General features: G+C 42.1%; 1 long non-coding RNA gene across 2 annotated transcripts in view; it reads left to right on the forward strand.

Annotated features, from left to right (window-relative positions):
• The window catches only part of LOC147361053 (uncharacterized), a 46,159-nt gene extending 19,959 nt beyond the window's left edge, over positions 1 to 26,200 (forward strand). For both annotated transcript variants that reach the window (XR_015139661.1, XR_015139660.1), the window contains exons 6-8: positions 6,010 to 6,538; positions 6,798 to 6,885; positions 24,623 to 26,200. This is a non-coding gene — a long non-coding RNA (uncharacterized LOC147361053). The remainder of the gene's footprint in view (positions 1 to 6,009; positions 6,539 to 6,797; positions 6,886 to 24,622) is intronic.
• Positions 26,201 to 27,244: the final 1,044 nt, after the last annotated feature.

A 27,244-nucleotide genomic window follows, 5' to 3' on the forward strand; every position in this document is an offset into this window, starting at 1 on the left:
AATGAGGGGTTGCACTGTGGGAAGAAAAACAGCAGCCAGTGGTTGGGGGAATGGGAAAATACCTGGTTTTGAACCTCACCCTTCTGATTCCTGACTTTGGCAGGATCTCTAAGTTCTTCCCTGTTAAATGAAAATAATTCCTTTCTTATGATAATCTCACTACAATTAAATCAAGTAACACAGTTAGAGACTTCCAGGCACACAGTTCAGTTCAGTTCCTGTCACTCAGTTGTGTGCAACTCTTTGCGACCCTGTGGACTGCAGCACACCAGGCTTCTCTGTCCATCACCAACTCCCAGAGATTGCTTAAACTCATGCCCATTGAGTCGGTGATGCCATCCAACCATCTCGTCCTCTGTTCATCCCCTTCTCTTCCTGCCTTCAATCTTTCCCAGCATCAGGATCTTTTCCAATGAGTCAGTTCTTCGTATCAGGTGGAGCTTCAGCTTCAGCATCAGTCCTTCTAATGAATATTCAGGACTGATTTCCTTTAGGTTTGACTGGTTGGATCTCCTTGCAATCCTAGGGACTCTCAAGAGTCTTCTCTAACACCACAGTTCAAAAACATCAATTCTTCGACACTCAGCTTTCTTTATGATCCAACTCTCACATCCATACATGACTGCTGGAAAAACCATAGCTTTGACTGCTGCTGCTACTGCTAAGTTGCTTCAGTTGTGTCCGACTCTGTGCGACCCCAGAGACTGCAGCCCACCAGGCTCCCTTGTCCCTGGGATTCTCCAGGCAAGAACACTGGAGTGGGTCGCCATTTCCTTCTCCAGTGCTTGAAAGTGAAAAGTGAAAGTGAAGTCGATCAGTCGTGTCCGACTCTTCACCACCCCATGGACTGCAGCCTACCAGGCTTCTCCATCCATGGGATTTTCCAGGCAAGAGTACTGAAGTGGGTTGCCATTGCCTTCTCCGTAGCTTTGACTAGACAGACTTTTATCGGCAAAGTAATGTCTCTGCTTTTTGGCTCTTAGAAGTAGTAGTTTCTTTCTTAAACCAGTGACACATTGCCCATAGAGAGGGAACTTCCACCTCTAAGCAGGATACCCTGGAGCCCTGGGAGAGCGCCATTGATCCTGGCAGCTGACTGGCCTTGTGGGCTTGGCTCCCTAGGCTGGATGCCCACAGGCTTCCTACCTGCTGCGGCAGCAGCAGCGGCCCTTTCAGAGGTTCCTCTGCCTCTCCTTCACTGGATTTGCTGCCTCTCATGGGTGGGGAGGGGTTTGGGGAAGAAGTTAACCCTGTGAGACCAAGAGCCTTCTTGCTGACTGATAGGCTTCTTCTAGCCTATTAGCTTAGGCTGCAATTAATATTTCAAAAGTAAAAAATCTCCAGGAAATCTGCCTTTCACATGTGTCTGCCTTACAAATGCAGAAGCAACAACAGCAGTGTTCAGGGTTTTAAAAAATGAGCCCTGGAGGACTTCCCCCTGGTCAGACTCTGCCTTCCAGTGCACACTGGTGTAGCCAAGGTTTCCTTCAGGCTTGGGTTTGGAACTTAAGACTCACTTAGCCTTTCCAAAACCTCTGTTACCTCAGTGGTAAAATGAGGTGCTTGAATGAGAATATTTCCATTTATGAGCTCATTCCTTATGTAGCCTCTGTGTTTAACTACTGTAAACTAGGGAGAATAATGGGGCTTCCCTAGTGGCTCAGACGGTAAAGTGTCTGCCTGCAGTGCGGGAGACCTGGGTTCAATCCCTGGGTAGGGAAGATCCCCTGGAGAAGGAAGTGGCAACCCGCCTGATAGGCTACAGTCCATGAGTCGAAAAGAGTTGGACACGACTGAGCAATTTGACTTTCACGTGTAAGTTATTGTGAGGCTTAAATCAGGTAATCCAGGTAGTAGGTGTAGATCTCAAGCCACAAGTTCTGATACAAAAGAAATACATATGTAATTTTTGAAAAGTCACATATCCTCTGAGCCCTAAGGCTCTGGGTTAATGGAAATTTAACTTTGAATCTTCTTGGACCTTTCTGCCCACATCCTCCAAGTTCCAGGGCCTTCCACAGCGCCGGCATTTCGTTGGGGGTGAAAAGGAAGAGATTCTAGTCCATCTGCGATGTCTGTCGCCCTTGCTAACGTGAGCCTTTTACCCACTCTCCTGCCATGCTTGTATGGACTGAAAACAAATGCACAGCCTAAAAGTTGAGAATTATGTTTTATTCAGCAGACTGACCAGGATGAAAGCCCAGGAGTCAGCCTCTTATATACATCTGAGGGACTGTTTCAAAGAGGTAAGGGAAGAACCAGGATATATAGATATTTTTGCAACAAAAACCAGGTAGTAGAAACATCAAGGAATTACTGTTAATTAAAGAAAACCCAGAACATTTTTCTATGTTCTGTTTTGTAGCCTTAAGAAGTGTTTCAAACATATCTGAATGTATAAAATAAGTGTAAATGCCCTACATGGTGTGATGCTGCATTATATATAAAACGGTGTGCATATATTAAATTTTGTCTCTCGAAAAAAAATAAATAAATAAAGAACACCCAGATGTCTTCAGTTAACAAATTTAGTGCTTTTCCTATGCGAAGATACAAGAGGCTGAGCTCATTGAAATCATTCTTTTGATATGCACCTTAGTTGTCTATGGAGAAGGAAATGGCAACCCACTCCAGTACTCTTGCCTGGAGAATTCCATGGGTGGAGGAGCCTGGTAGGCTGTAGTCGGCCAGTATCCTGTTTTTTTCCATCCTGAATCCCCCTCAGGCTGCACTGTTGTGATGGTCGCAGTGGTGGATGGCTTGATGAGCAAGATGTCCTTTGTTTGCTGATATGGCTGGCGACATTCTTCACTCACACTTGAGAACAGACAATCTTGACTATGAAACTGCACACCTCAGATGGGGACTTGAACCCACAGCCTTTTAGTTGAAATCGCACATTTGGTCTCAGAACTTAATGAAGCTCAGTTTCTTGATGTCTCAGCAAAGAGAGAATTCAGTGAGAGACAAAGTGATAGGTAAGATTTACTTAGAAAGATACACATTCCATGAGCCTCCCTGGTAGCTCAGCTGGTAAAAAATGCAGGACACCCCTATTCGATTCCTGGGTCAAGAAGATCCCCTAGAGAAGGGATAGGCTACCCACTCCAGTGTTCTTGGGCTTCCTTGGTAGCTTTGATGGTAAAGAATCTGTCTGCAATGTGGAAGACCTGGGTCAAATCCCTGGGCTGGGAAGATCCCCTGGAGAAGGAAATGGCTACCCACTCCAGGATTCTGGCCTGGAGAACTCCATGGACAGAGGAGCCTGGCAGGCTACAGTCCATGAGGTTGCAAAGAGTTGGACAGGAATGATCAACTTTCACTTTTACACATTCCATAGACAGAATGCAGTTCATCTCAAAAGGCAAGAATAACCCCGGGAGAAACACACTCCACAGAAAGAGTATGGGCCACCTCAGAAGGCAAGAGACCCTGAAATATGGGGTGGTTAGTTTTTATGAGCTGGGTAATTTCATAGGCTAATGAGTGGGAGGGTTATTCCAACTATTTTGGAGAAGGGGCAGGGATTTCCAGGAATTGGGCCACCACCTACTTTTTGACCTCTTATGGGCAGCCTGGGAACTGGGGTGTGTCATTTAGATGCTAACGCATTCAGTTCAGTTCAGTTCAGTCGCTCAGTCATGTCTGACTCCATTCGACCCCGTGGACTGCACCATGCCAGGCTTTCCTGCCCACCACCAACTCCCAGAGCCTACTCAAACTCATGTCCATCAAGTCAGTGATGCCATCCAACCATCTCATCCTCTGTTCATCCCCTTCTCTTCCTGCCTTCAATCTTTCCCAGCATCAGGGTCTTTTCCAATGAGTCAGTTCTTGGCATTAGGTGGCCAAATTATTGGAGTTTCAGCTTTATCATCAGTCCTTCCAATGAATATTCAGGACTGATTTCCTTTAGGATTGACAGATTGGATCTCTTTGCCGTACAAGGGACTCTCAATAGTCTTCTCCAACACCACAGTTCAAAAGCATCAATTCTTTGCTGCTCAGCTTTCTTTATAGTCCAACTCTTACATCCATACATGACTATTGGAAAAACCATAGCTTTGACTAGATGGACCTTTGTTGGCAAAGTAATGTCTCTGCTTTTTAATACGCTGGGTAGGTTGGTTCTTCCAAGGAGCAAGTGTCTTTTAATTTCATGACTGCAGTCACCATCTGCAGTGATTTTGGAGCCCCCAAAAATAAAGTCTCTCATAGTTTCCATTGTTTCCCCATCTATTTGCCATGAAGTGATGGAACTGGATGCCATGATCTTAGTTTTCTGAATGTTGACTTTTAAACCACTTTTTCACTCTCCTCTTTCACTTTCATCAAGAGCCTCTTTAATTCTTCGCTTTCTGCCATAAGGGTGGTGTCATCTGCATATCTGAGGTGATTGATATTTCTCCCGGCAATCTTGATTCCTGCTTGTGCTTCATCCAGCGTGACATTTTGCATAATGTACTCTGCATATAAGTTAAATAAGCAGGGTGACAATATACAGCCTTGATGTACTCCTTTCCCAATTTGGAACCAGTCTGTTGTTCCATGTCCAGTTCTAACTGTTGCTTTTTGATCTGCATACAGTTTTCTCAGGAGGCAGGTCAGGTGGTCCGGTATTCCCATCTCTTGAAGAATTATCCACAGTTTGTTGTGATCCACACAGTCAAAGGCTTTGGCGTAGTCAATAAAGCAGAAGAAGATGTTTTTCTGGAATGCTCTAGTTTTTTTGATGATCCAACAGATGTTGGCAATTTGTAATGCTAACACATTACAGTGAGCATATAATGAAGTTCAAGATCCACTGGAAGTTGAATCTTCTGCCATCTTGGACTTAGTTGGTTCTAACCAGCTTTTGTCATAATGTCGATGGCTAGGTCATTCTCTTAAAGATTGTGCCCAGCCCCCTTCTCTCCTGTTTCTGTTAGCCTGGGAAGTCTAGTGCCTATAGTCTCTTGCCCTCTCTGACGTTTTGTCCACTCCAGAGGTCCCTGCCAGGAAGTGGTTCTTCCCTAGGGCTCTGGGAGCCATGTCTTCCCAACACTGACAGTAAATCCTCCACCACTATGCATGGCAGGAGAGACCTTCACAGTTCTGGTAGCTCCCTGTTTCCCAGTACTTCTGGTGTCTTTTCACAGGTGTGCTCTACACCAGCCATGCCCAGGAACTGCCTGCAGCTCTCTGTGTCTGCCATGATCTCACATGCTTTGCAGCTTAGCTTTTGCTGTCCTTTCTGTGTAGACTCTCCGCCCACGCCCTCCTCCCAAATTAAATTAGCTGTTGTTCATTCTTAAGCTTAAGCTCACTCGTTGCCTCATTGAAGAAGTTTTATTCTATCTGCCTCCAGACACGCTGTGCTACCTGCACGGACACAGCATGGCACCCAGCCTATTGCATTGCAGTAGCCTGAGTACAGGTCTCTTTTGCACTGCTTGTCTCAAAGCAATTTGCTTTTCACCTGTGTCATGAGCTCCTGCCTGAAACACAGCCGTGCCCAGTGTAGACTGATGTCAACTTCTTCTTAACTGCAGCCCTGTCTCTTAGCCTTCCTCTTCCCTCTGTCCTCTCCCAACTGCCCTTGCCCTCTGCACTTGACTCCTTGGCAGCTCTGTCCACATTTGAGCCATTTGCGTTATTAATGTGACTACCAGGTGACCACAGACTTGAATGAATTACATGTTCCCTCTCCCTGCCTTCTAATTTCAGAACCGGGAAGGGATCTCAGTGGTCAATCAGTCCAACCTCCCATTTTTAGCACAGGAGCTACTCTACGGATGGTTCTTCAGTCTTTGCTAAAATAACTCCTCAGGCTTTTATAGTACACGGATATAATGGCAGCATCATGAAAAACACCAGCAAGTAGGGTGTATATTACCAAGGAGACATCCTGGCATGCAGAAGCTGATTCATTCCATGGGTGAGAACAGAGCAGTCCTGAACCAATAGGGGCAGAGAAAAAAAAGGGGGGGCATTCTATTTTTTTTTAAGCAAAGCTTATTTTTCTTTCAGATTATGGACCAGGTGAGAAGGATGCTTGACTACCTTAATCTTGTGGGCTATGGCCTGTGGGCTGGTTTTGGCTGGGGTTCTACAGGTGGAACGGCTACAGCCTTCTGCTCAGTCTACGAGGAGCCTTTGTTATCTCCGCAGCGAGTTTTGGACTCTGACAGTTTTTGAAGAAGAAAAAAAGAGGCAAGGACAGTGGCTCTTTGTGTCTCTCAAAGGCAGCACTGTTTCTTTGGGCTGGCACAGCCCACGGACAACGTGCTGCCCTTCATGCGGGATTGTTTTACTGCCCCGACGCATGGACTGCCCGGTGCCAGCCTTCATGTAGGAGAGAAAGCCTGGATGCCCCCTGTGATGCCAGGACAACTCACAGAGCAGCAAATGGAGATCACTTTCTGATGATGACTGTCAACAATCCCTCCTCATCCTCTCTTCGCGTCCCTGGGGAGCAAGTTTCAGGGCGTGCTTCCTGTTACCTGACTCACTTCAGGCTCCTGTCGCCTAGAGGTCAATGGTGGTCTTGACCTTAGAAGTGAGTTTCTAAAGAGCTCTCTCACGTTTCCTCTGTTTAGATTCATTGTCAAAAGTTGAAAGTCAGTGACCAGCTCTATCTTTGGAAATGCTTACCATTTTATTTTAAATTGAAGTATCATTGATTTACAGTATCAGTTTCAGGTGTACAACATAGTGACTCAATATTTTTATAGATGATACTCTATTAAAAGTTGTTTTAGGGAGTACTTAATCTCTTGGTGCAATCGGAACCCTTCATCCGTTGATATATTTAACAGGCGTTTTTGAAGACCGGCTCTGTGCCACCCACTGCACCCGGTGCTGAGATACCAAGAGAAAACATTCCAGTCTTCACAGAGCTTCTAGGTAAGTGACAGTTCACTAGGATAAGTAACAAAGGGGGACTGTGTGCCCCGGAGCACAGAGGAGGGTTCATGGAACACGGCCAGCGGGAGTCGCAGGGGCCTCCTGAAGTAGGCGAGTAACCGAGTCATCATAGTGGAAACACACAAGTCAGCCAGGGGCTGGCGATGATGAGGGGCGTACAGCATTGGGAAGACAGAGAGAGCGCACAGCGCATTTAGGGAACTGAACTTAATTTAAAATGGTTGGGGTGGGCGGTGACAGGAGACATTGATGAAAAAAGAGATTTTGAAAACAAGCCTTGGGTGCCCTTTGGATTTTAGATCTTATTCTAGAGGTAACTGGGAGCTTTTGAAAGATTTTTGTGGATGATCCTAGTCAGGGACACGGTACAGACCTTGAGTCTGAACAATAAATGATCCCACGCAGAAGGCGACTCATTGCGAGGGGGCTATGCCTGCCCAAGGAACACTGCTGCCACAAGAGACATAAATGCAAGTTTCAGAAAGCTGGGATGTGTCCTTCGTGCCCACTAGACTGTGTGGTTTTTGAGTTCCTTTTATTCCTGGACTTCTAAAACTTGGCTTAATAAGAAGTAATACGTGCTCAACAACTTTGTTCAATGAATGAATGAATGAATGATTCTGCCTTCTGGGAGACAAGGGACCAAGTGTCATCTTTCTTCCATGTGATTCATATCAGATTTTCTGATACTTGAAGACCACTATTCCTTTTAGTCAGTTCAGTTGCTCAGTCGTGTCCAACTTTTGGCGACCCCATGAAATGGAGCACACCAGGATTCCCTGCCCATCACCAGCTCCCAGAAATTGCTCAAACTCATGTCCATCGAGTCGGTGATCCAACCATCTCATCCTCCGTCGTCCCCTTCTCCTCCTGCCTTCAGTCTTTCTCAGCATCAGGGTCTTTTCCAATGAGTCAGTTCTTTGCATCAGGTGGCCAAAGTATTAAAGCTTTAGTTTCAGCATCAGTCCTTCCAATGAATATTCAGGACTGATTTCCTTTAGAATTGACTGGTTGGATTTCCTTGCAGTCCAAGGGACTCTCAAGAGTCTTCTCCAGCACCACAGTTCAAAAGCATCAATTCTTCAGTGCTCAGCTTTCTTTATGGTCCAACTCTCACATCCATACATGACCACTGGAAATTCCTTTAAGTCTTGCATTTTCAGGTTCCACACCCTGCACTCCTCCAACTGTCCTTCATGTGATGTGGTTCTTCCCCTACCTCATGTGTCCTTGTTCGCATTTGTCATTGTCCCTCTGGTTAAAATGTGCTTCTGAGAAGTAAATGCAAACACCCAGGTAAACTCTGGCCTCAGGAAAGGTTCTCAGGGACTCTTCGTCTGATTGCTTTTCACCTGGTTATTTTGGCAATCACTTAACCCTAATGACTCGGATCCTGCTTGTACTAAATTAAAATCCTGAAATCTTTCCCATATGTTCTATTTTCAAATCATAACTCCTTCTACAAAGATGAAACAAATTTTAAAATATGGCCCCTATTTGGGATATATGACTTACATTGCTTAATGTAGTGTAGGGTTATACCTTTAACTTTTTGAAAACACAGCCTGTTTTCTTGGATCCACTGTTGCAGCCTACTAAAGCTATGTTAGCTACATCTTCCAGTCTGATATCATCTGTCTCCAAACATGATCAGTGACAATCGGTGTTCAATGTCCTAAATCAAACCACCAGGAGAAATGTTTCACAGGCTAGATCCCTGGGGCATACCAACTAGAAACTTCCCTCAAGTCAGGATTTTCAGACTGAGGTCGTGATCCTTTAGTGAAACAATGTAGTGGGTTGAAGTCAGCATTTTAAAAAAAGTATAGAAAAGAACCTGTCAGAGTTATTGTGTGTTGTTGTTCAGTCTCTTAGTCGTGTCCGATTCTATGTGACCCCATGGACTACCCCAGGGTAGACAGGGTAGACAGGCTACCCTGTCCTTCACTATCTCCCAGAGTTTACTCAGACTCATGTATATTCAGTTGGTGATGCCATCCAACCATCTCATCCTCTGTCGCCCCCTTCTCCTTCTGCCCTCAATCTTTCCCAGCATCAGGGTCTTTTCTAATGAGTCAGTTATTCTCATCAGTTGGCCAAAGTACTGGAGCTTCAGCTTCAGCACCAGTCCAGTGAATATTCAGGATTGATTTCCTTTAGGATTTAATGGTTTCCTTTAGGTTTATTATTCAGGGTTGATTTCCTTTAGGATTTAATGGTTGGAACTCCTTGCAGTCCAAGGGACTTTCAAGGGTCTTCTCCAGCATCACAATTCAAAAGCACCTATTCTTTGGTACTCAGCCTTCTTTATGGTCCAGCTCTCAAACCCATACATGACTATTGGAAAAACCGTAGTTTTAACTATAGGGACCTTTATCGGCAAAGTAATGTCTCAGCTTTTTAATATGCTATCTAGGTTTGTCACAGCTTTTCTTCCAAGGAGCAAGCATCTTTAATTTTGTGTAATTTTAATTTCCATGTATGGAGTAAAGACAAGTTAGATTTTGTGAAACTGTGTCTCAGTCATACATATATACACGTATATTATATTAAGGTCTATATAGCACAGTCACAGATGCAAATAATACTGTCCCATGAATCACATAATTAAATTGGAGGATAAATACTGTGCTATCTCTTAGTTCAGTTCAGTTCAGTCGCTCAGTTGTGTCCAACTCTTTGCAACCCCATGAATTGCAGCACGCCAGGCCTCCCTGCAGAGAAGGCAATGGCACCCCACTCCAGTACTCTTGCCTGGAAAATCCCATGGACAGAGGAGCCTGGTAGGCTGCAGTCCATGAGGTCGCTAAAGGTCGGACATGACTGAACGACTTCACTTTCACTTTTCACTTTCATGCATTGGAGAAGGCAATGGCAACCCACTCCAGTATTCTTGCCTGGAGGATCCCAGGAAAGGAGGAGCCTAGTGGGCTGCTGTCTATGGGGTCGCACAGAGTCGGACACGACTGAAGCAACTTAGCAGAAGCAGGCCTCCCTGTCCATCACCAACTCCCAGAGATCACCCAAACTCACGTCCATCAAGTCGGTGATGCCATCCAGCCGTCTCATCCTCTGTTGTCCTCTTCTCCTCCTGGCCCCAATCCCTCCCAGCATCAGAGTCTTTTCCAATGAGTCAACTCTTCACATGAGGTGGCCAAAGTATTGGAGTTTCAGGTTTAGCATCATTCCTTCCAAAGAAATCCCAGGGCTGATCTCCTTCAGAATGGACTGGTTGGATCTCCTTGCCAGTCCAAGGGACTCTCAAGAGTCTTCTCCAACACCACAGTTCAAAAGCATCAATTCTTCGGTGCTCAGCTTTCTCCACAGTCCAACTCTCACATCCATACATGATTACTGGAAAAACCATAGCCTTGACTAGACGGACCTTTGTTGGCAAAGTAATGTCTCTGCTTTTGAATATGCTATCTAGGTTGGTCATAACTTTCCTTCCAAGGAGTAAGCGTGTTTTAATTTCATGGCTGCAAAAACATGGCTGCAAAAATAGATTAACATAGAAATGAGCTGAAAGTCCCATTGTCACTCTTGTAATTCTTGACTTTTTAAAAAAAATTTAAATTTTTATTAGAGTTGCTTTGCAATGTTGTTTCTGCTGTGTAGCAATGTGAATCAGTTATATATATACATATATTCCCTCTTTTTTAGATTTCTTTCCCATTTAGGTCACTGCAGAGAACTGAGCAGAATTCCCTGTACAACAGGTTCTCATTAGTTGTCTATTTTATATGTAGTGTATATATGTCAATCCCAATCCTTCAGTTCAGTCCTCTCTCCCTCCCCACCTTGAGATCCAAAAGTTTGTTCTCAGTATCTGTGTCTCTATTGCTGCTTTGCAAATAGGTTCATCTGTACCATTTTTCTAAATTCCACATATAAGTGATAATATATGATATTTGTTTTCCTCTTTCTGACTTACTCCACTCTGTATGACAGTCTCCTAGACAGCATATTAAAAAGCAGAGACATTATTTTGCTGACAAAGATCCATCTAGTCAAAGCTATGGGTTTTCCAGTGGTCACGTATGGATGTGAGAGTTGGACTATAGGGAAAGCTAAGCACCGAAGAATTGATGCTTTTGAAATGTGAGGTTGAAGAAGACTCTTGAGAGTCCCTTGGACTGCAAGGAGATCCAACCAGTCAATCCTAAAGGAAATGAGTCCTGCATATTCATTGGAAGGACTGATGCTGAAGCTGAAATTCCAATACTTTGGCCACCTGATGCAAAGAACTGACTCATTGGAAAAGACCCTGATACTGGGAAAGATTGAAGGTGGGAAGAGAGGGGGACTTCAGAGGATGAGATGGTTGGATAGCATCACTGACTCGATAGACATGAGTTTGAGCAAGCTCCAGGAGTTGGTGATGGACAGGAAGCCTGGTGTGCTGCAGTCCATGGGGTCGCAAAGAGTTGGACACGACTGAACAACTGAACTGAACTGATGACAGTCTCTATGTCTATCCATAATTCTTGGCTTTTTGAAATGAAAACTTGCATTGTTTGACAAAGAGACAACTACTTCCTTTGAAAAGTGTTCTTGAAGCAGCAATCTAGCATTTTCCAGGGTTTCTGCAATATTTCAGGCCCACTGTGAGAATACTGGGCCTCCAATCCCAGTCCGAGAGGCTCAGATCCAGTTTGTTTTGTATGCCATGGTGCTGCCTGAGATTTTACTTCACCAGTGAGGGTGAAGGTTTCCTCTGGGTTAAAAAATTTAAAAAGTGAAACAAAGACCATGCTTCCTAATAAATTCATTAGAAAATGTCTTTGACTTGCTAACTGAGCATATGGAGAATATATGGTACTAGCAGACCAGTCTAGTTTTGCCTGAAATGCATGTTGGGACCATTTGTCACAACTACTTGTATCCTTCTGTTCTACCTACATGATACATTTTCTAGATTCTAATGTTAATATATTGATTAGCAGTAAATGTGTAAGTTATTCTTTTGAAGACAGCAAATACCTTCCTATTGTTGGTATTCTCCTTACATGTTGGACTGTTTTTATTCTGGTTGTTGGACTCACCTTGCATGTAATAGTCCTTGTCTACAACCAGTTTTTCTTCCATCAAATATGATGTGATACAAACTTAGAGAATGAATTTGTGGTTGCCAGGGGATACGGTTCAGGGGAGGGGGCAGTTAGGGAGTTTGGGATGGACATGTACACACTGCTGTATTTATAATGGATAACCACAGTATCCTACTTATAACACAGAGAACTCTGCTCAATGTTATGTGGCAGCCTGGATGGGAGGGGAGTTTGGGGGAGACTGGATATACGTATATGTATGGCTGAGCATCTTCATTGTTGACCTGACAACATTGTTAATCAGCTATACCCCAATACAAAGTAAAAAAGTAAAAAAAAAAAAAAAAAAAACTACACAAAAAAGTGATGTGATAGCCATTAAAACTGTTCACAAATATTATGATCTCCTTGCTCCAGGCAAGCATATGATAGAATTGCACTTCACTATATTGAAATTAGTCATGACCATGTGACTGACTTTGGCCAATGAAATGAAAGGGACATGTGTCACTTGTAGGCGGAGGCATTTCATTGCCGGGGTAGGTATTGTTGAGCTTTAACCCCCTTCCCACATTGATTAGGCAAGTCTGGTGACACGGATGAGCACATCTGCCCTGCAAACCCACGTCAGACATGGAGCAGAGTGAAAAATAAGCCGTTATTGTCTTGGGCACCTGAGATTTAGGATTTATTTGTAACTGGAACAAAAACTAGCCCATTCTAATGTGTGTAAAAATACACTTACTTTCCTGTAAACTGTATCTATTTTTTGTTTTCACTTGTGTCTTCGTTTCTATAGTGATAAATCTTGATTATTCTTCTTAGAACTCCTCACTGTTTATTGAACTGTAATAATTTGCTCTTCTGATTTTCCAGTGTTTTTTCTTTCCTGTGAAAGAGTCATATTGCAAGAATCTTTCTTGAATGAGTATCAATAATGGGGCAGTTGGAAGTTGTACTTTTTTCATTATATTTGGCAAAGAAAAAATATACTTCTTTTTAAAGGAGCTCCACCCTTCAGCTGCAACGCATTACTGTCTACCTAAATGCTCTTAACTAGCCAGAAAGCAAATGTTTCCCATTACAAATGACATTTATCAGTTAGTCTCAGGAATAGGACTTCTTCAAAATTGATCTCGCTTGGAAGTAACCATTATGACTCACTACTGGATCTCTCATTGCTTTCAAAGTGAAAAAATGCAATGGAGGATGTGATTAACATTGACCTATTGCATCCTTCATATGTGTATATCAACCATCACATTTATTTTTCCAATAGGACATTTTTTTGGCTATCACTATTCAGATATCCTCCTGAATATACCTGGTAGCCTGTGCATTAGTCCTTTACATTTTAAAGTTTTTCATATAACCTTCATTATTATATTTCTAGAATCTGTTATTTCATTTTGTGCTGTTGCCCATGAATTGAATTATGGGCAACATATGCTGTTGCCCATATAGTGTTTAAAAAAAATGTTTGAGCCAGTATCATTCACACTTTAAGCTTGATCGAGGGGACCTCCCTGAAAGTCCAGTGGTCAAGACTTTGTGCTTCCACTGCCAGAGGCATGGGTTCGATCCCTGGCGGGAGAGCAAAGATCCGGCATGCTTCATGGCACGGCCAAGAAATAAATATTTTAAATACGTTTGAAATATCGAATGTCCCCAACTTCCCATTGGATTATATTCTAGAAACTTACAGTCTCCTTTTTGGAGCTTGGATGACACTTCCCAGAGATTATTCTGAAATTCATCATTAGTTTCCACTCTAGTCACTCAAAGTCAATTTAACCCCTAATTGACAAAGGTACACATTTATTTGGAGAAAAAGTTTGTTCCTCTAAACTTTCTGTTGTAAAAATATTTATTTATGTATCTGGCTGCACCGTGTCTTAATTGCGGCATGCTGAATCTTTAGTTGCAGAATATGAACTCTTAGTTGTGGCGTGTGGGATCTAACTTCCTGACCAGGGATCGAACCCAGACTTCCTACTTTGGAAGCACAGTCTTAGCCCCTGGACCACCAGGGAAGCCCCTCCCCTAAATTTTCTTATGAGAAGGGAAGAAACGTGGCAGCCCTAGGGACACGTTTTTCCTTTTTTTACAGCCATGGATAAGAAAGTCTTTGCAAATCAGATTTTTCCTTCAAAACACTTGTACTTAATTTCATACAGTAGCTTAAAAGATACAGATCTTAAAGCTCAGATCAGATCATTTGCTCAGTCGTGTCCAACTCTTTGCGACTCCATGAATCGCAGCACGCCAGGCCTCCCTGTCCATCACCAACTCCCAGAGTTCACTCAGACTCACGTCCATCGAGTCAGTGATGCCATCCAGCCATCTCATCCTCTGTCGTCCCCTTCTCCTCCTGCCCCCAATCCCTCCCAGCATTAGAGTCTTTTCCAATGAGTCAACTCTTCGCATGAGGTGGCCAAAGTATTGGAGTTTCAGCTTTAGCATCATTCCTTCCAAAGAAATCCCAGGGCTGATCTCCTTCAGAATGGACTGGTTGGATCTCCTTGCAGTCCAAGGGACTCTCAAGAGTCTTCTCCAACACCACAGTTCAAAAGCATCAATTCTTCGGTGATCAGCCTTCTTCACAGTCCAACTCTCACATCCATACGTGACCACAGGAAAAACCATAGCCTTGACTAGACGGACCTTTGTTGGCAAAGTAATGTCTCTGCTTTTGAATATGCTATCTAGGTTGGTCATAACCTTCCTTCCAAGGAGTAAGCGTCTTTTAATTTCATGGCTGCAGTCACCATCTGTAGTGATTTTGGAGCCCAAAAAATAAAGTCTGACACTGTTTCCACTGTTTCCCCATCTATTTCCCATGAAGTGGTGGTACCGGATGCCATGATCTTCGTTTTCTGAATGTTGATCTTAAAGCTATAGAAGCAATATAATTTTTAATGGGGTAATTCAGCTGCAAAATCAGAGAGAAGAATTGGAATGACTTTGAACCTTCTAAGCTTGGAGGTGTGGGGCTTATTTAGTAATAAATTGTGGGTGGGCTGTGTTCTGTCATCTTGACCCATAGATGAGCTATTATTAAATATTGCTGAATATTAAATCAGCAGGGATTTTGGTTTTAGACTTTGTTTGCTCCATTTTGAAAGCAAAAAAAGGGTAACCCTTCAACAAGAGAGGGAACAGGAAAATCTGTGATCCGGTAAGGGATTTATGTTCTAATTCTGCCTTTGACCATAATAATACAGTACTAAAAACTCCAAAAAAGTTTTTTTTTTAAGATATAGAGAAAGAGATCCGAACAGTGTTGAATTTTGAAATATTTCCCTTGATAGCTCAGTTGGCAAAGAATCCACCTGCAATGCAGGAGACCCTGGTTTGATTCCTGGATCAGGAAGATCCCCAAGGGATAGGCTACCCACTCCAGTATCCTTGGGCTTCAGCTGGTAAAGAATCCACTTTCAGTGTGGGAGACCTGGGTTCTATCCCTGGGTTGGGAAGATCCCCAGGAGAAGGGAAAGGCTACCCAATCCAGTATTCTGGCCTAGAGAATTCCACGGACTGTGTAGTCAGTCCATGGGGTCACAAAGAGTTGGACATGACTGAGCAACTTTCACTTTCACTTCACTTTCAAACAACTATGCTTCAAACATTCAATAACCTTGACAGCCAAAGTCTTTAATCACTTCTTAAAGAGTGAATCTAGAGACAGCCTTGAGATTAAAAGGTCTTGAGAAGCTTATCTTATTGTAAAACATGGAGTTTTCCATAAATCACCAGTATTAACTTGTTTGCTAAGGTGAATAGAGAATTCTAGGAAGTTTGAAAAATCTAGAAAATTGTGAAATCAAATAAAGTATACTGTCGGCTTTCCTGGTGGCTCAGCGGTAAAGAATCCACCTGCCAATGCAGGAGATGGCAGGTTCGATCTCTGGGTCTGGAAGATCCCCTGGAGGGGGAAATGACAACTCAGTCCAGTATTCTTGCCTGAGAAATCCTATGGACAGAGGAGCCTGGCAGGCTACAGTCCATGGGGTTGCAAAAGAGTCAGACATGATTTAGTGACTAAACAACAATAAGGAAATACATATGGCCCTGAATTTCAAGCCAGGACGTCTTGGTTTTAATTTCTCTCCTATACTAACTTCCTGGTCACTTTGATGACTGATACTTAATTTAACCCTCTGCAACTATTCATATATCTCCTTGGATGACTTGTTCTCTAAGCCTTTTCCAACTTCAGTATCTCAGTAACCTGTCACTAGTCTACTCAGATAGAGGTGTTTCTAGATACTAAGGGCGTGGGAGTGGCATTTGGTCATCAGTGTCCCTCTTGAGCAATGGTGGTGGTAGCAGATACAGCTGCCATTCATTGACATTTACTCTGGGCTAGATTCTATGCTGAATCCTTTACATGTATTATCTCACTTAATCCTCAAAATATTGTTAGAGAGTTTGTGTATTTTGTCCAAGTCTTCCCAGCTATAAAATGTCTAATATGGAAAGAAGTAATACATGTTGATCTTTTTATCATCTGCTCATAAATTAGCTGCTGTAGCAGCAGCTTTAAATGGACATATAAATCTAATATATCCAATTTTACTGGAAATCAGATGTCTGTGTGTACTGGCAACAGATTTTAGTTTAGGTAACATTTGGATCTATTTGTGGGTGTTATTTATGTGCACTGAGTACACTTATAAAATCAGACAATGTTAGAACTATCAGAGGTCTTAAAGACATCTAGTGATGTGGTGTCCAAAATAGTAGCCACTGTGGTGGTTTAGTCACTAAGTTGTGTCCGACTCTTGCAACCCTGTGGACTGTAGCCTGCCAGGCTCCTGACTATGGGATTCTCCAGGCAAGAATACTGGAGTGGGTTGCCATTTCCTACTCTGGGGGATAGCTGTATTGAAATTTTAATTTTAACTAATTAGATTGAAAACTTAGTTCCTCAGTCACCACCTGCAACTCAGTAGACACATGTAGCGACCATATTGATCAGCACGTTTATGAAATATATTCATTGTCACAGAAATCTCTATTGGAAATTTCCAGTGACTACATTGTAATTCAACCCCTTTGTAGCTATCAGGATGCTTTTGGTTGCAAGTAGAAGAAACCTCGGCCCGAAATGACTTAACCAAAGAGCGAGAGTGGGAGTTTATTGGTTCATGTAACTGGATAATCCACGACTCGACTCAGGGTTCTTAAGGCCAGGTAGGCACCTACTCCTGTTATCTGTTTCTTTCTTATGTCTACCCTCCCCTCCACCCAGTGACTCAGTTTGTCTTAAGGCCAGATCCATTCACTGTAACAATAGCTCTAGTTATTCCAGACCTTTCCATCAGAGGAAGAATCTGGTGAGAGGAGAGGGAGTAGTGAGAAGAGTGAGGGAAATAACTTCTCCAAAGATTTACACTCTGTATAGACATGTCTCACTGGTCCAGAATTGATGATCTTTGTCCCTAAGTAATCCTTATGGCCAGAAAGATAGAATGTTCTGGGTTTAAGCCAATCAGGCCCATGCCTGGATTAATTCCACTGTAATTGCTATAATTTCATGACTAATTTATAACAGATTCACAAAGAGACTACCCGCCCCCCCCTAAAAAAAAAAAATCTCAGAGTACTTTAAGCAGAAGAAAAGAATAAATTTTGGTGAGTTGCTTCCCAAATATCCACAGTACCTTCATTTTTACTGCTTCTCCAAAATTATGTATGCGTTGGTTCAGTGGCTAAGATTCCATGTTCGAAATGTAGGGGGCCTTGGTTTGACCCCTGGTTAGAGAACTAGATCCTGCAACTTAAAAGGATCCTGTATGCCCCAGCTGATACCTGGCACAGTCAAACAAATATATTTTTAAAAAACGTTTCTCTTGCGTTCCTTATAATACAAGTCCACACAGTTGAGGTTTCTGCATCTAAATATTTTCTAAAGCTCTTTGACACCCTAGAGGGTGTTACTTAGGGTGAAGGGTACTAGGTTCACTTACAATGGAAGGAAAAGTTACCCATAATCAATTACATTTCTTTCAATTCTTTGCTCTTAGTTTTTAGTCAGTAGAAAATCTGGACCTTATATTTTTAGATTTCTGAAGTTTATGTAAATGTAGAAAAGAGGAATGCCCCAGCCTGCTTCTTCCCCAAATATAAATATACAAGAGAAGAATCCACACAAATCTGTTTACAATTTAGGACAACAAGAAGAAAATAGAAAAAGTCATGGTGATGAGTCCAGAATGTCCAAGCCAGTTTTCAAGCAGCTGGCCTTTGAGTTACTAAGTGTGTTTATTTTTTCCATTCTCTCCTAAAACCATAGTTGTTACAAAATCCCAGAAACAGAACTGCCCTGAATCTACAGCACTGCTTTATTCCATCAAACCCCCGTCACCAAACCGTGATTAAATGGGTGTGAAGAATAAAATAGCCCAAGATTCCTAAAATGTCACATATTTGCAGTTTGACCAAAATGGAACCCAGCCTGTAGGCTTGTCTCATTACTTTTTGAAAGAGGGAAAGTGAATATCCACGGAGATGCTCTTAAAATTATCTTTATTTTCTTCTGACAAATCATACCAATTCATAACGAAATTGTAGTGCTAGTCAAAGGGGTCAGCATACCCACCAAATGGAGCCTCTCAAAGAAGGATAAAAATACCCAAAACTCTGGTGTGAGCTTTACACGCTGGGGCACTAGTTAGACAGCTTACACCTATCTTTCAGAATATGCCCACACCTTCATTAGCTCATGATAAAGAACTCTGTCTCGCTTAGACTGGCTGCCTTCCATGATATCAAGCCTTTGGGACAATACCTGCAACTCTTTTCTAAAGCGTGAACTAAATGAACCAGCCCCTTTGGCCTCTTAATGACTATTGATCGTGATGGGGTCAGTTCTTCCTGTCTGTAAGTGCCCATCATAGAAATCAGCAGATCCAAACTTATAGTCACAGATTCCAACAACAGATTCTGCAGGTTGGACAGTTATTTTCTTATTTGTTTATCTGCTTATCTGTTTCAGAAATTTTGGAAGATGACAACAGCACATGTTATCATCTCATATTAGCTTCTTTTTGAAAAAAAATTTTTATTCATTTGGCTGTGCTGGGTCTTTAGTTGCAACACATGGGCTCTTTGATCTTCACTGTGGCACGTGGGATCTTTACTTGCAGTATGCAGACTCTTAGTTTCAACATATGGGATCTAGTTCCCTACCCAGGAATTGAACCCAGGCCCCCTGCATTGGGAGTGCTGAGTCTCAGCCACTGTACCACCGGGAAGTCCCCAAGTTAACATCTTAAGACAGAAACCAAGCCTATCACCTTAACTATCTCCTGTGAGTTTCTTTCTTAAGGTTAAAAAAATGAAAGGTAACTTAGTAAACCAGAATTCTTTGAGACTTATCTCCACCCCATGCCACACACCTGTGTCTTTCCGGATGGATGTTTAATAACATTGAGACAATAAGCTCAGTGCTGCTCTGGGCCTTGTGGTACTATAATAAAGTGGGTTTTTATGTTCTTATATGACTTTTCAGATAATAACTATAAGACTAATTAGATGAAGTAAGTAAATACCTACCTGAGTCCTTCATCAGGTTTAAACCTAAGGAAACTTACAGAATTGATGAGAAAAATTTGACCTTTCCCTTTAGTTGGTATTCTCTGCTCCAACAGAAAAAGAAATCCCCTAATATTTATATACCTATGTTATTTCAAGAGACAACACCCTGTGATGGTAAATAAGGATTCTGAGCCTTCACTCCTTCTAACTTACTGACAAAAGCTAATATCAATCTTTAAAAAAATTTTTTAATTTATTTTTGGCTGCTCTGGGGCTTCATTGCTGTGCAAGGGCTTTCTCTAGCTGCAGTGCACAGGCTCCTCATTGGAGTGGCTTCTTTGTTGAGGGGCACAGGCTCTAGAGCACAGGCTCAGTAGTGGTGGTGGATGGGTTTAGTTGCCCCCAAGGCATGTGGGATCTTCCCGGACCAGGGACTGAACCCATGTCTCCTGCATTGACAGGCAGATTTTTAACCACTGAACCACCAGCAAAATCCTAAAATCAGTCTTTATATTAGCAGGATCCAAATGTTTTTACAGGTTTCCTAGGGAAATAGGCAATAATGAGATGAATTAAAATGACTATAGGTCTGAGAACAAATACATTTTTCTGAAGAATCTTAGAAAGGATAGGTTGCAGTGTGGTGTTAGAGGAGGTGTCAGGGATGACATTGGGGTAAAATCCAGTTGTGAGGCCTCCTGTCTGTGTGCCTTGAGAAAACCACTTGAACCCTCTGAGATTCTGCTGCTTCATCTACACAGTGGGGGTAATAATGCCCCCATTCTTTGCCTTAATGGATTATTCATTAGAATACATGTATTGTTATCTTGAAGTTTATTCATGATTTAATGATCAAAGCCAATGGCCCTTTCTGTCTTTACATTACTCAAGTTCCCCACATATTCAGTTAGGTGGCCTCAAACTCACTGCTTTCATAATGTAACACTATGTTACATTAGTTTCATAACATTATAGTTACATTAGTTTCTCAAGTTTAGAAAACTTTATATATCCATATCTTTTGTTGACTTTCTCCTGCCTGTGAAAGTTAATACTCCAGAGATTATCTCTTTGGGCTTCTCCTCTTCCTCCTTCTCCTCTCTCTCTCTAGAATTTCATTGTTCCCTAGGGCTAAGTTTCCCCTTTAGAAGATGATTCTTATGTCTATGTCCCTAATCCACAGCTCTCTTCTGGGATCCACAGTGTTTCCAATTGCATGATCAATAGATCCACTTAAACAGCTCATAGATAATTAACACTCAAGATTGACAGCTACCCCCTCAAACCAGCTCTTCCTATTAGATTGCCATTTCCATAAATGGTGCCTAATTCCCCACTCTCAAAATATCAGGTATATAAATGACTCCCCTATTCCTTCTCCTCCTTGCTTTTCATGTTTTGTTGGTTTGTCCTCTACAAAATCCTTTGTGTGTATTTCCTTCCAAATTCTGTGATGTCACTGTGGTTCAGGCTTACCTTGCCTCCTGTTTAAACTATTCCAGTAGCTTCTCCTCATCCTTGCCTCTTTCTAATTCGTTCACTACATGCTGCCAGAAAAATCTCCCTAAATCGTTCTCCTAAAGCACATACTTTTAAAGACTCTGATTGGATATGAAGTCAAATTCAGACTTCTTATCCTGGTTGCATTTATTCATTCAGTAAATATTCATTGTTAAATGCTGGAAATACAACAGTGAGAAAAACAAGCATGATTCCTGTTCTTGCTGAATTTTCAGCCTAGTAGGAAAGACAAACATTGCATGAAAAGGCAAACAAAAAGTTGATTAGAATTGTTAGCACTTGATGCAAGAGAAATTAAGCTTATTTCAAATGACTTCACCTGGTTGGGAGGATCCATGAAGGCTCTCACACAAAAGTTTTATGTTTATATATCATATATGTAGGGCTTTCCCGGTGGCTCAGCATAAAGAATCCTCCTGCAATGCAGGAGACACAGGAAATATGGGTTCAATCCTGGATCAGGAAGATCCCCTTGAGGAGGGCATGGCAACCCACTCCAGTATTCTTGCCTGGGGAATCCCATGGACAGAGGAGCCTGGGAGTCTACAGTCTGTAGGGTCAAAAAGAGTCAGACACGACTGAAGTGATTTAGCATGCAGGCAAGGAAATACCTAGTGTTTCTTCCCTTAGTGATTGCTACTATCCAGAATTGCTCTGGTTATTCTTGTCATGTGAAATAAGAAAATGAAATCAATACAAATATCAGGAAGAAGAAGAAACAGAAGCTCTTAGAGCTAAGGAGAGAAGCAACTGAGCATACACACACGCATCATATATGTTGTTGTTGTGTGTTCAGTCCCTCACTCGTGTCTGACTCTGCGACCTTGTGGACTATAACCCACCAAGCTCCTCTGTCAGTGGGATTTTTCAGGCGAGAATACTGGAGTGGGCTACCATTTCCTCCTCCAAGGGATCTTCCAGACCCAGGGATCAAACCTTTGTCTCCTGCATTTCCTGCGTTGGCAGGCAAGTTCTTTACCACTAGCACCACCTGGGAAGCCCCTCATATATGTAGAGACTTGTTTTTTCAAATCCTCTACTCATAATCCAGCTTTCATTCAAATTGCACAACTTGGAATCCTTGCTTATGCCTTCTTCTGTGCTTTGTTCACGCTGAAGCTTTTATCTACAGTATATTCTATGTGTCTTTCAAGTCCCACTCCTCCATGTAGCTTTGTTAGTAATTTGTCCATTCATCTGTGATATTTTGTTCCCTTAATCCAATGATCCAATGATCTTGTTAAAACTGTACTTTTTTTGGAAATCAAGACAGAAAAAAATCAGTTGCATGTCCAGGTATTAGAAACAAGCAAATGGAAGACGAATGCGTAAGAATCCATTTGAAATAGCATCAAAAATGATAAAACACAAACTTCTGCTTCCAGCCCAGTTTTACACTACCAGCTGAAACAACCAAACAACAACCAGAAAATTGATAAATAAATCAGTAAAGCAGCCCAGACAAAACAGAGGAAGCAATGACTGAAGACACTGAGCAACAGGCAAAGGACAGGGATTGCTCAGAAGCAAAAAGTAAACGAGGGGTGTGCCATGGCTGCTGACCAAGGTGTATGAGCTTGAGAGGTTGAGAGCTTTTCGACTTCAGCACACACAGAGAGAAAACCAGGCAAAACCCAGTTGACTTCCTGAACTGAGAAGATGGCACTGAGGGTCCAGAGACCCCATGGGAACTAGAATATTCAGGACAGAGGAATAGAGAAGAAAATTTTGCAGAAAAAGAGAAATCCACATGCCTGCAGAAGGTCCCTAGCACGTATGCAGCCAAGAATTGATCAGTGGGTGTCTGTGAGGGAACTACTTGAAAGTGAACTTGGGTTAGTTGTAAATGTTAATTAAGAACAGTCAAAAACTGGAAATAACCCAAAGATCTGTCAACAGTTGAAAGGACAGATTGTGGCATATTCATAGAATGCAGTATATTCGTACTCAACCATCCCGACCAATCTCTAAAGCAGGATGTGGAGTGAAAGAAGACAGTCACAAAAATGTAAGAACCGTGTCTTTGTAAACAGGAAGTTAAAGAACAGGCAAAACGGATCCATGGTGGTGGGAGTCAGAACAGTAATTGCCCCTGGGTGTTGAGGCTTAACTGGAAGAGATGAGAGAACTTTCTGGACTGATGGAAATGTTCGTTGTCTTGATTGGGGTGGTGGTTTCATGGGCTTATACGTTTGTCAAAATTTATCAAAACGTGTGCTTCAGATTTCTGCACTTCACATGCATCTTGCTTTAAAAATTAGACAAATATTAACCTTGTCAGGTAATTAGCAGATGGATGATGAGTGATTGCTTATAAAGCTTGTGTTTCTGAATATTTAATTTTTTTAAGGAGGCTTTAAATTTCTACTCTGTCAAGTCACCAAATATATGACATCTATTCAGACTGAAAATGCATCTGTTTTTACAAATTGTATAAAAATTTCAAGCCTTTACTTCATCAAAGAGTTAAAATGTTTAAGAAGTAAAAAAAAAAAAACAAAACCAGAAAACTGCTGAACCATGTCTGTAAAACGTGTTACTGAAACGGAGATGAGATAGAATGGACTTCAAGAAATGAAACTCCACTATAACAAGGATAGAGAATAATGAAGAAAGGGAAGAACAATTAAAAATTACAAGAATAATTAAGTGCCATAGGACAAATGCAGTAGAAGTCGTGACTGTGAGTAACCAACAAACCAGGATCCATGTAGAGGAACCTAAGTCAGTAAACATGCATTAGAGCTGGGAGCCCTGCCGTGACCTTGGTCCTGCTCTCATACCACACATACCTCTCATTCCACGGGACACAAATATGCCTTTCATATTAGAAAGAAGACTCTTTCCTATATGCTCGGCCTTTCCAAGGGCCGTCAATAAGCCCAGGGACAGATGTTTGGACCGAAGCTTACTTGGGTTTCCTAAAACCTTTATTTCTTCCCAGACAACTCAGTCTTATTCTCTGAAAGTTTATTCACTGAACTCATTAAGTGCTTTATTTGAGAATGAGATTTTAACATGTGTTTTCAAGAAAATACATAGTTTGAGAAATTATGTTCATATAATTAATAATTGTAAAGATCTAGAATGGGGGTGGCATGCTGGTGACAGCCACTTTTTTTTTTTTAAACAGAATCTTGGGGTTATGAGACCAAGGACACATAAGTTTATTTTTTATTATTTTTGGCCGAGCAGCATGTGGGATCTTAGTTCCCCGACCAGAGATCGAACCCGTGCCCCCTGCATTGGAAGCACAGAGTCTTAACCACTGGACCTGCCAGGAAGGTCCTGGCAGCCACTTTCTTGTGATTTGCTCACGCCATTGTCTCTGTTCAGCTGTAAACAACAGGAGGGCAGGAACTATTTTACTCCTCTCTGTGTCTTCCTCAGAGCCTTGAACATGACTGGGGGTTAAGCAGTGCTTTCTCAATTAAAATTAAGCAAATTGGCTTTCACATTTCCTCTCCATTTCCAGGCACTCCAGAGTTCCTCGGGCACAAGTTCTTCTAGTCTGCATCTTCATTGCTCTCTTTAGTGTGTTTTGATACTGAATACTTTTTATTCATTCGTGCATCTCATTGATTTCTTCCCTCTTTCCCAAGGAGCTCAGCAGCTAAATAGAGAAACTGTCTCCGTGCGTGGGATGAGTCCTGTTTTCTCTATGATTTCCTCCAAAAGAAAGAGCAATAAATAAAGCAAGGCAAACATGAGCTGTGTCAACAGAGCAAAACACCTGCGGGACAACTCAAAGCTGACAAAGACTCATGCAACTTTTTAATGGCTTGTCCTCAATCCAGCAGTAAGATTTTCCTGACAGTAACTCTCTCCCTGCCAAAGAGAGCAGGACCCTTGAATCTGATGGAGAAATTGACTATAAGACTGTACTGTGGTTTCTGGGGACGCTGGAAAAAATTTGTGATTGCAATCTTGGTCACAGAAAGCTGTTGTACATAGATTAGCATATGAGACAGAAAATGATTCTTGTGATAGCAGCCAAAACATCTAAAATATATACAGGATATACAGTCTGCAAAGCAGTTTTACACAGATTATAGCCCCTCCTCCCCCAACACATACACACACACACTCTAAACCAAGGGGGTGGATGTAATTTTGTTTGTTGTACAGATAAGAAACGGACTCTGAGCAATGGAAGTATTAGTCACAAAATCACGTTCCTCCTTCATATTTCTGACTCCTGTACATTAACCATCTGATTCCATTTATGAAATGTGTAGTCTTATTGACCTGTAGTAAAGCCATTCCTTAGCTTTGATACAATATCATATAATTTGTCAAGGTGGTGGTCCAGTGATTAAGACTTGGCCTTCCAAAGCAGAGGGTTGGGGAGCTATGACCCCCTCTGCCTTGAAAACATGAAATAAATGTTTTTCAAAACATGAAATAGAAGCAATATTATAACAAACTCAGTGAAGATTTTTAAAATGGTTCACATTTTAAAAAGTCTCAAAAAAACAAAATTCATTCAGGTGACTTCTGAGTTAAAAAAATATAAAATTTCTCCCAATGGCCCATTAAAATAACTATGAAACTACAGAATTAGAAAAGTTATCCTAAAGGAAAATTAATATAGTTATACAACTTATTAGAATCTGGGGTGAATCTTGACCAACAGAAAAGTAGATTTGACAAACGTTATTGGAAAATATAATAAACACTTGTCCTGTGCCAAGCATGGTGCAAGGTACTGGGAATGTATTTTTCAGTAAATACAATTGCAGTCACCCTTACAGAGTTCACGGTCGAGCTCTGCTGACTCTAATCTCTCGGACATAGATTCATAGTGTATCTGAATTGCCTGAAAAGAGGTAGGAATATGCTTTTTACAATCCCAGTGATTCTTGCACTCAGACACCCTGTATCTGTAGCAATTTAAATATTGGGTAGATGGTACTTAGTCTGCAGTTCCTGATCTATCTCAATACCAGAGCACTGATTCATTCTTCTTGCTCCTCATGGTACTCTCCATTCCTCCCTACCCTGTCTTTCTATATTTTTGCATTCGCTGAGAAGTAGGTATATAAAGAGGGCTTCCCAGGTGGCACAGTGGTAAAAGACTGCACCTGCCAATTCAGGAGATGCAAAAGAACCAGGTTCAATCTCTGGGTCGGGAAGATCCCCTGGAATAGAAAATGGCAACCCACTCTAATATTCTTGCCTGGAAAATCCCATGGACAGAGGAGCCTGGCGGGCTACAGGTCATGGGGTCACAAAGAGTCGGACACGACTGAGCACAAAGCACACAGGTGTATAAAGCCCTTAGCATAGCTCTTGAGTCCTAGTAAGTTCCCATGAATATTAGCCATTGTCACTGTCATTTTTATTTTTATGACTCAGCGGTGATTATCATTCCAGAGAGTGATGGCACAGAATGCAGGGCTCAGGAGAACTGGTGGTAGTAAATCGCAGGTGTAGACTCCACGTGTCATGTTCCAAAGGCAGAGGGGCAAGATCGGAGAATGCCAGTTAGAAACAGTACCAATGCAATGTATATAGAAAGAGATTTTTTCACAAGGAATTGAATCACCCAATTTTGAAGAGTGAGAAGTCCCAGGAGCTGCAGTGGGCAAGCTGAAGACTCAGGAGAACTGATCACGTTGTTCAAGTCTAAAGCTGGCAGGTTTGAAGAGCCAGTATTTCACCTTGAGTTCAGAGGCAGAGAAAAAAAGCAATGCCCCAGTTGGAAGGCAGTCAGGCAAAAGGAGTTCCTTCTCCCTCAGCCTTTTTGCTCTTCTATGCTTTCAACTGGTTGGATAAGGCCCATCCACATTGGGGCAGGTAATCCACTTTATTCAGTCTGCTGTTGTTCAGTTGCTAAGTCAGGTCCGGTTCTTTGCAACCCCATAGACTACAGCATGCTGGGCTTCCCTGTCCTTCACCATCTCCTGAAACTTGCTCAAACTCATGTCCATTGAGTCAGTGATGCCATCCAAGCATCTTGTCCTCTGTCATCCCCTTCTGTTACTCAGTCTACTCATTCACATATTAATCCTATCCAGAAACCCTCACAGACACACCCAGAATTATGTTTGATCAAATATCTGGGCACCCCTTGGCCCAGTCAAGTTGACACAAAAATTAACCTTTACAGGTACCTAGTAAGGATATTAATTTTTCAATGATTCCATAATTTTGAAGTGCAAGGGGTGAGATGTCACAAGTAGAATCACAACAATTGAAAAGACCCTAAAAACTGGAAAGTG

This window comes from Bos grunniens, chromosome 13, assembly GCF_055505025.1.
Source record: "Bos grunniens cultivar Pamir isolate PY7600 chromosome 13, Bosgru_T2T1.0, whole genome shotgun sequence".
NCBI lineage: Eukaryota > Metazoa > Chordata > Mammalia > Artiodactyla > Bovidae > Bos > Bos grunniens.